Genomic DNA, 13,500 nt, shown 5'->3' with positions numbered 1-13,500 from the left:
TCATTGTTCTAGGATTGATTACAAAAAAAAAAAAAAGTAGAGGTGGCTGCCGTATTTCTTCACTATTGTTAGGGTTGCTGAATCTCATTGTTGTAGGGTTTGTGTTGGCTAAAATCTCTTGTTCTAGGGGCTGCCGTATATCACTTATGTTAGGGTTTTCTCAATTGCTTATTCTTGATTATGATCAAATCAGTTGGTGAAAAGAAAAAGAAAGAAAGGTAAAGAAAAAAAAAAAATACAATCGTCCAAAAAAAGAAAATCCGAAATTTTTTCTTGAGCCTTATCATCAAAGGGGCTGCATACATTATTCTAGTTGGTATCTTGTCTTATAGTTACTGTTTCATTCGTATAATTTTCTTGATTCACGGAGGACGGCACAAAGTGGCGCAGCAACATCAAGCCCATTCGAGTTGTACATTGCCGAGAGAGAGGAAGAGAGAGCGTGAGGGAGAAGGGCCGACATGGGAGAGCTCACCAGAGGGAGGAGGTGCCGGTGGTGGCGGAGGTGAGGCTCTCCGGCGCACGGTGGCGCCGGGCCGGGCAGTGGCAGACATGACTTGGAGAGGGACAGCGTATTACGTACGCGTGAGCTGGGGTGGGAGGTGAGAGAGAGGGGAGGGAAAAGTGAGGGAGAAGGAAGTGGGGTCTGGGTATTTAACATAGTCCCTTCGTCTTGGGATCCTCAAAACAATCTAATAGTGGAGGATTAAAACACTGATTTGAAAATGCGTAAACATTAACTTAATTAAAAACACTTAGAGGAATTAAGGTAGAATATTATTTAAAGCTTTCAACATAATTTAAATCCCATAATATTTTAAATAACTGAAATCATTTTAATAATAATATTAAAATGATTCCCGACAATTATAATATTTTTGGAGCTCTTCAAGAATATTATAATTGTCGTATTTAAAATCAAACTTAGTTCAATAATATTGGAAATACTCCTTATAAATATTTATAGTATATTTAAAACACTAGGCATGCCTTAGAAGTCACATAATATCTTTTAAAACACGCCATCGGGGTTCTGCACGCATGACAAGGCTTGCAGTCGTTAGGGGGAAGGACAGAATGTTGCATAATCCCATCCTTGAAATTTGCTTACGTCAGAAAGAAGGAACATACATTAGAAAGAAGAAGCATACGTCAGAAGGAAGGAGCGGGGTGTTACATGCCGTAGCTAAATTTCCAATTAAAAACATTCAATCATTCAAACCTTTCTTTAATTTTGCATTAAGTATCATAACCTTCTCAAAACTCAACTAAATTTTATACCAACACTTGGAAACAAAGCTTTAAATGCTACCTAAGATCAAAAGGAAGAAAACTTACAAATTTAGTGGCCTTCCAAGCACTCTAGACTGCCACAAGAATACTAAAAAACTCACCAAAACACATTTGGTTTACACTCTTTTGATTTCTAAGAGGGGGAAATGCTCTCAAGGCTCAAGATGATGCTTGGAGCTGTGGTGTGGGTGAAATTGTGTGGGTGAAATGAGAAGGGGAGGGAATTGTTTATAGGTGGCCAAGGGGTGAGGGACGTTGGCTTGGGTGCTTGGTGATTGGGTGAAGTGGGAGTTGCTCAAATCTGGAAAATTTCTAGGTTTTCTTGCATCAACTTAGGGCACTTGTGCAGAATGAAATAGTATCCTAAACCACCATTATTTCCCCTCCAAAGTAGCTGCAAGGGTCTTGTAAATGACTCCAGGTCGTGGGGCTTCATTTGGATGGCAGAAGATCCCTCAAACCACCATTGAAAACAGGTGGATGAAGGTGGTTTTGTGGTGGTAGAAAATCAGTTCGGTTTTGGATCTTTTTGGGCAGCAAAAATGAGTCAAAATCCTTCATGATGGTCATGGGACTTCTTGGTGATTGGGTGGAGAAGGAGGTGGCATGGGGTGGTGGTGCAAACCATGGTAGGAGGCTGGTTCAAATTCGATCCAAATGGTTCCTACACAAACTAGACTAAGGTGCACCCGATTTGGTTATTTGAGTTGGTTGATGCAACCAATTTCGTCGAAGGCTCAAACTGAGTTTGGGAGGGTCTCATAAGGTGTTTAAGGACCATATTACCCTTGAGGATAAACCACAAAAATGTTGGGCCCAATGATAAAACAGTCCAAGCGTTACAAAGAGCAATGCACAAAACTGATTGAAGCATGGTTTGAGCTTGTTTTGTCATTTTTCTTAATGATATGTGGAATGGTTTAGCTAGGGTATTAACATGGCCTAATCATGGTTTAAAGGAGTATTAATTCAAGAAAATTTGAATTAAAAATCTTAAGAAGAGATTAAGCAAGATTAAGCTTCAAAGCATAGCTTAAAGTGCACTAACCTCAAGTATGATGGTTAATGGCCTTAGCCAATTTTAAAAGCTTAATTTGGGTACTTTGAGTGTGATTTGGGTTTAAGGAAACCAACGGTATGGTGTATTGGGCCTTTGGTCTTTGAATGGAAAAATGAGTCCAAACATAGCTTTGAGTCGTATGAGCTTGAAAAGGGCCAAGGGTCCAAATCTATACCAAAAACCTTATGCTTTCCTATACTTGGTGATAGGAACAAAGGTGGGCCTACTCTTAAAGATCATTTGCAAGTCCCAGATGGGCCAATTACAAGATCAAGGAAGCAATGCAAGGATTGGTGCAATCCACTTGGGATGAAGCCAGCAAGAGCCCAACACTGAAGATGGGTCTGAAAGAAGAAGAACCAGCTTTGGTCCACTTTATTCAAGCTGTGGAAGACATGACTTAGCGATACGGCCTATTGCTTTGGAGGCTTCTAATTTGGTTAAATGATTTATTTTATTAGTTTAGAATAAGTGGGCTTGAAGATGCTTGGCTCACATGTCTTATTTTTTATGAACTATGTTTTTTGGAAGGCCTTGTATTTTGGCCAATGGCTTATTTGGAAAGTTACATTTTAGGAACTAGGGCTTCATCAATTTATTGTAGGGGTTACTGTAGCCGCGGGTATTGTAGTCAGTACTGTTCATCAAGGGTAATTTTGGGTAAAAGGGGCTTTATTTTGGCTAGGATTTTGATTAGGTTTGGGTTTAAAAACTCTTTGTAGCCTCATTTGAGAGATGAGACAATATTGAATGTTATTTGTGAGTTGAGTTTTCTCCTCTTGTTCTTGATTGAACTCTTGAACTTATCAAAGGTAAATCACAACCTTTGTGGCGTTCCTCCTTTGTAATCTAGGTCCTTGAGACGGATTCTTCAACGGGTCTAGATTTTGATATAATCTAGGTTCTTGAAACGAGTTCTCATCGGGTCTAGTTTTCCATCCATTGACTTGAATTTGGCTTTCTTGGGGAGTTTTCAAATTGATTGTGGGTTCAAGGGAACTCATTTCCCGCGGGTTCATATCATTTCGTATTCAGAGCAAGGTTTCCAATCAGGTCTTATTCTATCTTTTATTTCTTGCATATTTAATTCTAGGGCTTCATTGTTCTAGGATTGATTACAAAAAAAAAAAATAGTGGTAGTTAGCAGATTTCTTCACTATTGTTAGGGTTGCTGAAATTCATTGTTCTAGGGTTTGTGTTGGCTGAAATCTCTTGTTCTAGGGGTTGCCGTATATCACTTGCCCAAGGGTTTTTGAGTTATTGTTAGGGTTTTCTCAACTGCTTATTCTTGATTGTGATCAAATCAGTTGGTGAAAGGAAAAGAAAAGAAAAGAAAGGAAAAAAAAAAAAAAATCCGAGATTTTTTTTTCTTGAGCCTTATCATCAAAGGGGGTGATTCTAGTTGGTATCTTCTCTTATTGTTAACTGTTTCATTCGTATAATTTCCTTGATTCATGTGCCATTTTTTTTCATTCCTTACGTGTTTCTCTTGTTCTTGTTTCTTGGACCTAATTACTAGTTGGGATAAAACAAGGTTGCTTTGTCTTAATTGAGTCAATTAGTTCTTAAAGAACTAGAGTGGGAAAACTTTTGAGGTAAAAGGCAAGAGAGTGTGAGACTATTATTGGAAAAAGCCAATTAAGAGTGAAACACGAGTGGAGTGTCATTATTCTAGTGTAAACACGTGAGGGAGTGTGTGAGGTTTACATTTTTTTTTTTTTTTGCCACTAACATTCTTTTGTGTAGCGCCTGATAATGTCTCATCGGAGTAGCGCATCACCAAGGGGGAGAGCAGATAACTCATCCTTTGTGTTGCAAGCCGTGCAACAACAGTTTGAGCGGTTGAACTTGGTGTTGGGTGAAGTGAGGGATAGGATGGATCATCAAGAAGCAGCGATTAGAAATCTACAAGGTGGGAGGGACAGGAGGCGACGTGAGCATAGAGTTGAAAATCAGTATGAGAATGAAGGAGATGGTGAGGATGAGGAAGACTTAGCATCTGACGTTAGGTCGGGTAGAAATAGAAGAGTTAGGCATGAAAGAGGATTTGAGGGAAATCTAAGGGGTCGGGATGGTGTAGATAGAGACCTTGGTAGCATCAAAATGAAAATACCACATTTTCAAGGTAGAACTGACCCTGAGGTTTATCTAGCGTGGGAGAAAAAAATAGAGTTGGTGTTTGATTGCCATAATTACTCTGAGGAGAAGAAAGTGAAGTTGGCGGTAATTGAATTCACTGATTATGCTATTATTTGGTGGGATCAATTAGTGACCAATAGGAGGAGGAATTATGAGAGGCCTATAGAGACATGGGGAGAGTTGAAAGCTCTCATGAGGCGGAGATTTGTTCCTAGCCATTACTATAGAGACCTTTACCAGAAATTACAAAATCTTACACAGGGGTCTAGGAGTGTGGAGGATTACCATAAGGAGATGGAGGTGGCGATGATTCCGGCTAATGTAGAGGAGGACCGAGAGGCCACCATGGCTAGATTTTTTAGTGGGTTAAATAGGGACATAGCCAACGTAATTGAATTGCAGCATTATGTGGAGATAGAGGACATGGTGCACATGGCTATGAAGGTGGAGAGACAATTAAAGAGAAAAGGAACAGAAAGGTACACTTCGGTTTCTAGTACTACTTGGAAATCAAAATGGGATAGGAATGATCCAGCTGAAGCAAAGAGAAAGACCGAACCACCTAAGGGAAAAGATGAGGGAACTAGCAACAAACCCAAGGTAGAATCCCAACCTTCACGGAATAGAGATATCAAATGTTTTAAGTGTTTGGGTTCAGGGCACATTGCTTCTCAATGTCCAAATAGGAGGGTGATGATTATGCGTGACAATGGGGAGGTGATGACTGAGAGTGAGGATGATAGTGATGAGGTGCCTGAGTTGGATGATGCTAGTGATGATGATGGAGTGGTATACCCTGTGACAGGTGAGGCTCTTGTTGCTAGGCGTGCTCTTAATGCACACATTAAGGTGGATGATGCAGAGCAACAGAGAGAGAACATTTTCCATACTAGATGCCATGTCAACAATAAGGTATGTAGTATGATCATTGATGGAGGGAGTTGTACTAATGTGGCTAGCACTACTTTGGTTGAGAAATTGAATTTACCAACCTTAAAACACTCTAGACCATACAAATTGCAGTGGTTGAATGATTGTGGAGAGGTTACAGTAGATAAACAAGTGTTAGTTACTTTTTCTATTGGGAAGTATCAGGATGAGGTGCTTTGTGATGTTGTGCCTATGCATGCGGGCCATATTTTGTTGGGGAGGCCGTGGCAGTATGATAGGAGAGTGACACATGATGGGTTCAAGAACATGTACAGCTTTGAAAAGGAGGGCAAAACAATTAAGCTTGCTCCTTTAACTCCAAGCCAGGTCTATGAGGACCAATTGAAATTGAAAAGTGAGGTTGATCAAAAAAGAAAGAGTGAAAATGAGAGTGATCAGAAGAGAAAGAGTGAAAATGAGAGTGATCAGAAAAGGAAGAGTAAAAAAGAGATTGAGCAAAAAAGAAAGAGTGAGAGTGAAAATGAGCATAAAAGAAAGAGTGAAAAAGAAAGTAGAGAGGTGGCTGAGAGTAAAGAAAAAAGAGTGGAGCCAGGAGAGAAAAAAGAAAGAGAGTCTTCTGAGAGAAAAGGAAAGGCAAAAGTGAGTTTCTATGCAAGAGAGAGTGAGGTTAAGAGGGCTTTCTTCTCAGATCGCCCTATAATTTTTCTTGTCTATAAAGAGTCTTATCTTACTCTTGATGAAACTAACCAGTCTCTTCCTAGTTTGGCTGTTTCTTTGTTGCAGGAGTTTGAGGATGTATTCCCGGATGAGATGCCAAATGAGTTGCCACCCATTAGAGGCATTGAGCACCGGATTGATTTTGTCCCCGAGGCTGCTATTCCAAACCGACCAGCCTATAGGAGTAATCTAGAGGAGACAAAGGAGCTTCAGAGACAAGTTGAGGATTTGATGAGCAAGGGGTACGTGAGGGAGAGCATGAGCCCTTGTGCAGTACCAGTGCTACTAGTGCCAAAGAAGGATGGGACATGGAGGATGTGCATTGATTGCAGGGCGGTCAACAATATCACGGTAACGTATCGCCATCCCATTCCTAGATTGGATGATATGCTTGATGAATTGCATGGCTCATGTATTTTCAGTAAAATTGATCTTAAAAGTGGGTACCATCAAATTAGAATGAAAGAGGGTGATGAATGGAAAACTGCTTTTAAGACTAAGTATGGGCTTTATGAATGGTTGGTTATGCCATTTGGTCTTACAAATGCGCCCAGTACTTTCATGAGATTAATGAACCATGTCCTACGTGCATTCATAAGCAAGTTTGTGGTTGTGTACTTTGATGATATCTTAGTGTACAGCAAGAACTTAAATGAACATATTGAGCATTTGAGATATGTGTTTGATGTGTTGAGATGTGAAAAGTTGTATGCTAATTTCAAGAAATGTGCCTTTTGCATGGAAAAAGTTGTTTTTCTTGGTTATGTTGTTAGTACGAAGGGTATTGAGGTGAATGAAGAGAAAGTCAAGGCCATCAAGGAGTGGCCAATGCCAAAAAGCATCACTGAGGTAAGAAGCTTTCATGGCTTAGCAAGCTTTTATCGGCGTTTTGTTAAAGACTTCAGCACCATTACTGCACCACTCACTGAGGTAATTAAAAAGAATATTGGGTTTCATTGGGGGGCTAATCAAGAGAATGCTTTTGCCACTATTAAAGAAAGGTTGTGCTCTGCACCTGTGTTAGCATTACCTGATTTTAACAAAGCTTTTGAGATTGAATGTGATGCCTCAGGAATAGGGATTGGAGCCGTTTTGATGCAGGATAGGCGTCCCATAGCCTTCTTCAGTGGAAAGTTAAGTGGGGCATCCCTGAAGTACCCTACTTATGACAAAGAGCTTTACGCTCTTGTTCGTGCATTAGAGACTTGGCAGCACTACCTATGGCCAAGGGAATTTGTGATCCACACCGATCATGAATCATTGAAGCATCTCAAGAGTCAAGGTAAGTTGAATAAAAGGCATGCTAGATGGATGGAATACATTGAGACCTTTCCCTATGTCATCTGTTACAAGCAAGGTAAGGAGAACATTGTTGCTGATGCTCTATCCTAGAGGAGTAGTTTGGATGGACAAAAGAAGGCGGAGTTGGTGAAGTCACTTCATGAGAGGGTACGGCTTCAAATTGCCCAAAAGAATGAAAGGGTTGCTTCCCAAGCCAATAACGGAAGAAGGCGTGTCATCTTTGAACCAGGAGATTGGGTTTGGGTTCACATGCGCAAAGAAAGATTCCCAGCCCATAGAAGGACTAAGTTGCATCCTCGAGAAGATGGACCTTTCCAAATGCTTGAGAAAATTAATGACAATGCATATAAAGTGGATCTTCCAGGTGAGTATAAAATTTCTGCAACTTTCAATGTTTCTGATCTTTCTCCTTTTGATGTAGGTGAAGATTCGAGGTCGAATCCTTTTGAGGAGAGGGGGAATGATAGGAACCAAGGTGGGCCTACTCTTAAAGATCATTTGCAAGTCCCAGATGGGCCAATTACAAGATCAAGGGCCAAGAAGATCAAGGAAGCAATGCAAGGATTGGTGCAATCCACTTGGGATGAAGCCAGCAAGAGCCCAACACTGAAGATGGGTCTGAAAGAAGAAGAACCAGCTTTGGTTCACTTTATTCAAGCTGTGGAAGACATAACTTAGAGATACAATCTATTGCTATTGGAGGCTTCTAATTTGGTTAAATGATTTATTTTATTAGTTTAGAATAAGTGGGCTTGAAGATGCTTGGCTCACATGTCTTATTTCTTATGAACTATGTTTTTGGGAAGGCCTTGTATTTTGGCCAAGGGCTTATTTGGAAAGTTACATTTTAGGAACTAGGGCTTCATCAATTTATTGTAGGGGTTACTGTAGCAGCGGGTACTGTAGCCGGTACTGTTCATCAAGGGTAATTTTGGGTAAAAGGGGCTTTATTTTGGCTAGGGTTTTGATTAGGGTTGGGTTTAAAAACTCTTTGTAGCCTCATTTGAGAGATGAGACAATATTGCATGTTATTTGTGAGTTGAGTTTTCTCCTCTTGTTCTTGATTGAACTCTTGAACTTATCAAAGGTAAATCACAACCTTTGTGGCGTTCCTCCTTTGTAATCTAGGTTCTTGAGACAGGTTCTTCATCGGGTCTAGATTTTGATATAATCTAGGTTCTTGAAACGAGTTCTCATCGGGTCTAGTTTTCCATCCATTGACTTGAATTTGGCTTTCTTGGGGAGTTTTCAAATTGATTGTGGGTTCAAGGGAATTCATTTCCCGCGGGTTCATATCACTTGGGCCAAGACTAGCCTTGATTTTCTAATGGGTTGGTTCAAGGTTTTCTTGTGCTAGGCCCATAAATGCACTTGGGTCCTAAAAAACCTCACCAAAATTACTAACGGGCTTACCTCTCTAATCCTTAGCTCATTAACACTAAATACCAACATTAATACTAATCCTACTATCAACCTTAATGAAAGTGATTAACCCAAAAATAAAAGTCTAATCTAGAGTACTTAAGGGTTAATGAAGAGTTAATTAAGCGAGGTATTGCAACAATGGACCTTAGAACTTTCATGAGATACATAAAATACCACAATGCTTCATCGCAAGAATGAATGTCGAAATGTTCATCATAAAATAAAACAACCATACATGCAATACATATCCCGTTACGGCTTGAAAATATGAGAACATGCAAACATGTTCCCTTATAACAATTCAAGGCATGCATATCAATCAAAGGTATACATTCCAATCATCATCATGTAAGGGTCGAAACACATAAAACCCTAACCTAACCAAACATCATTCGTATCCCATCAATCTTAAGACACCAATGATCATGCTTCATTCATGGGGTTGGCCGAAACCTCTTATATTAGTAAATATGCATTTCAATCAATTTTCATGAACTTAGAATCTTCTAATGTATTGAACATAAATCTTTAATAAAGAATTTCTCATGGGTGCCTAAAACCCTTCCTTGTGGTTATGAAAAATATTTCTTGAGTTTAGTCCCATATTAAAAACGTTTGAGTGACAACCATTCATGTATAAATAAACATGGTAAAAACCAAACCCTAACATGGCATTCTTACTTCCTTTTTTCATATCATACGCAATGAAGCCCTAGAATCAAAATTAAAGATGTGAGAATTAAAAGATAGAATCAGACCTGATTGGAAACCTTACTCTAAATACCAAAATGATATGAACCCGTGGGAATGGAATCCCTTGAACCCACAATCAAATTGAAAACTCCCCAAGAAAGCTATAATCAAGTCAATGGATGGAGAATCTAGACCAGATGAGAACTCATTTCAAGAACCTAAATTATATTAAAATCTAGACCTGTTGAAGAATCTGTGTCAAGAACCCAAATTACAAGGAGGAACGCCACAATGGTTGTGATTTACTTTTGGTAAGTTCAAAAGTTCAATCAAGAATAAGAAGACTAAAACTCAACTCACAATGAATAAATTCATCAAATTTCATAAACTTCTTGAAATGAGGCTACAAAGAGTATTTAAATCCATTTATGTGCGTGTCAGATGACAACCTACATGCATACACATAACCTTAACGTCATTCTCTATCTAATGCGTAAGCAACTTAAACTAGAAATAGAGCTACACATCACTTGGAACACTCTCCTTCTATCCCGTGTTCTTGCGTGCCCTTCACTATGTTAAAACCTTCGGGGTTAACTTACGGTCACTACCTCTTCCAAACTCAAGGTCTTACCTTGAGTGCCCATCTACTAAAGTGAAACCATGATTCACCTTAGGATTAAGACACTAGGACCTTCATCCTACTCTTCCTATTGACCACATTCGGATGCATGATTCCGACCGATGGAGTCACGCATCTTAATCCTAGACAATACACCTGTAACAGCCCACTAGAAATTCACCGGTGGGATTTCCATTGACTTTAGAAACCTCATGAAAACCCCATAAATTTTTACGAATCGACCAATCGCGCAGGTTTTAGTCTGTCAACATAGTCAGTGTTACCACTCACTATGATGCTAGATATATGAATTTAATTGTTTGAGGTAGTTAGAAGTGTCAGAATGCGTTATGGTCTACGCCATTAGACTCACTGGATTATTTAGGATTTTATCGCGCAATAACCCATTTTCATAATTTCGGACGAAATGACTGTTCAAAATTGTGAAATTATTTTTAGGGGCACTTTGGGGTTGAATTTTGGTAAATGACTTTCACTATAGGTTAATATGAATATTTAGGATTTTTCACTACTAAGTTTATTATACATTTTTTTGAAGTGAATAGTAATCTCGATAAGCGCACCCAATGTAGTGTTTTTAAAATCACAGTGTGGAATGTCCAAATTAGGTTAGAGAAGTTTTATTTAGACACTTGACAAGATCTTAGCCACACATAGTGAATGGTACTAGACACTTGGCACAAAGAGAAACCTTTATATAGATTTGTGAAGGAAATCAAGGGTGTGAGATTATGCCACCTAAGCAAAACCTTGTTTCATCTGTTCAACCAAATTGTGCCAGACCAAATAGGGTTTTAACACTAGCAAAACCCTAAATGGTTGGAATCCAAATGAAACCCCAAAAGCTTGATTGAAACCAAAACTCTAAACGGTTTCCCCAACCCCTAAAGTTGGCCTCCAAACCCTTTTTAATCCGATTTCTAGCATTGTGTTTAATCACTTGATTAAATCACTTCCACATGCTATTAATTAATCAAATTCTTGTCATGACATCATTATCCAACCTTTTAAACTTTGAAAATTTGATTGGGCAAAAAAAAATTGGTTTTAGGCTTGTTAGCATCTCAAACCCTAACCAAACCCCCTTTAAACCCCAAATTGAAGCCCACTTGGTTGGGGCCCACCAAGGCCCACAAAATTGGCCACCTAGGCAAAGCTTCTTGGAGAAGTTTCCTCCCCCACATGGCAGACCATCCACTGCCTTTGGCTGCACCCAATAGTGCCTTTATGTGAAGGAGAAATCCACTCTATCAATCTCCATCTCTCACAGCTGTTGTAGGCAGTCCATGCCTCTCACTATTCTCCACTTTATGTCATATAGCCAACTCCAACCAAGGGTCTTTCAAGCCCATAACTTCCCCCTCCAGGAGTTTAAAGTCATGCAAGACACACTTCTCTCCATTTTATCACTTCTTTCCCCCGTTCTTAGAGAGAAATCCAAAAGTGCTCTCTCGGGCAGATTTCTGTATAGTTTTGCACGGCCATTCTCGAACCCTTGTAAGTATTTTCTCATGATGAATCCTTCATAATTTTTTTTTCTTTGAGTCTAGTTTCGGTGGATATCTTATTAGTCTCAATCGATGCTCATTTGTTCAGTAAAAAGTATTTTTAACCATGGAAAGGTCATCAGGGCATGAAACTGGAGAGTATGATATGTTTTGGAATTTTTTACCAAGCTAATAGACATATCTTGGTCCGAAAATTTTATGGAGTGTTGCTAGCATGTGTTTATGAATGTTCATTGCGGTTTTGTTGCATGGATAAAGCTTTTGTTGATATATTTCCTTAGATTTAGAAACTTGAAAACTGGAAGTGGAAAATCAGTTTTTGTTTTTTGAAAGTTGGAATATTTCATGGTTTGATCTTATTCCAAAGGTTTTGATATTTTTATATGATGATCCTAAGCCTCTTATATACATTTTAGGATGTTATTTTGAAGATATTTAGTATTATTTTTAAAGGTATGATTTTTCTATGCAAGAGGATTTTGGTTAGGCCTAAGATTTGATGTTTTTGGGTTAGATCCATGTTTTATGAAGTTTTAGCATGTGATTTTAAGTTTGATGGTTGGATCTTCTTTAGGACACATTTTTAAACCATGAGATGTTTTAGTTTGAAGATCATATGTGTTTAACCCATGGATCAAGAGATTGATCTAAGTTAGTGGAGAAAAAAGTTTCTGTTTTGGACTAAGTTTAAAACCAAAAACTCCAAGTGTTGTTTTGTGATTTTTGGTGGCATTTGTTTGATGATTTAAAGCATGGTTGATCTTAAGATGATGTTATGAATGTGTTAGAAGTAAGATTTTTTTTTTTTTTGGAATTCTTGGAGATGTTTTTATTAAGGCCAAAACTTGTGATTTCAGGGTTTACTTTTTGTTAAAAAGTTTGGGTCCTTTTACAAAAAGTTTGGTGTTGATGATTAGCTTTTCTTAATGGATATTTTAAGTGTATTTTTTTAAAACTTAGGATAGGAAGATCCTTGTTACAAAAATTTTGGTTTAAACATGAGTTTTGAAGATGAAAGAAATTGCAACCAAAATCAAGAGAAATGGCCTATGAATGTTTCGGCCATTGCGGGTTTTTCCATAGTTGTGAATGGTTTTAAATTTTTCTGAGTTGATATTTGAGTCTAGGACAAAATGTACATGAGGAATGTAAATTTTGAAAATTTTTGGAGTTAGGATGTGAAATCCTTAAGTCAGGGGTAAAATGGTCATTTTCCCACATGTAAAGGGTAAAATGGTAATTTTACTCTAAGTTTTCTCTTTTCACATTTTTAATTGTTAGTCATTAAAGTTTTAACTTTTAAAATACCCTCTTTCAGTTTCTCGTGTTTCGTGCTTTAATCTCGTAGAACGTGATGATCGAGGTAAGTTAACTCTTAACTTACTATCAGTTTACTGTGTATGTGTGATGGGTAAGAGAACTACAATTTATGTTCGTACGTTGTTATATATGCCTTGTCATCACATGTTTATCTATTACACGAATTATTTTGTCATGAAATATTTATCTGTTACACAATATATTATGTCTCATGTTACTATCTGTTGCAAGTATGCCACATTACGTGTGCTATCTGTTACATGTATGTCATGTAACATAATATTCACTGTCACATGTTATGCAATGTTACGAAATATTGTCTGTTACATGTTATGCCAAGTTATGAAATATGTCTGCTACATGTATGCCATGTTATGAAATGTTGTCTATTACATTTTATGTCATGTCTAACGTCTTACGTTCATGTCACGTTACGTTAAGACAAGACTTTTGTCCTTTATGTCACGTTCATGTCACGTCACGTTACGAAATGTCATATATGCAGTTAA

The sequence above is a fragment of the Juglans microcarpa x Juglans regia genome, chromosome 4S (assembly GCF_004785595.1).
Source record: "Juglans microcarpa x Juglans regia isolate MS1-56 chromosome 4S, Jm3101_v1.0, whole genome shotgun sequence".
Taxonomy (NCBI): Eukaryota; Viridiplantae; Streptophyta; class Magnoliopsida; order Fagales; family Juglandaceae; genus Juglans; species Juglans microcarpa x Juglans regia.
This window is presented reverse-complemented; position numbering follows the sequence as displayed.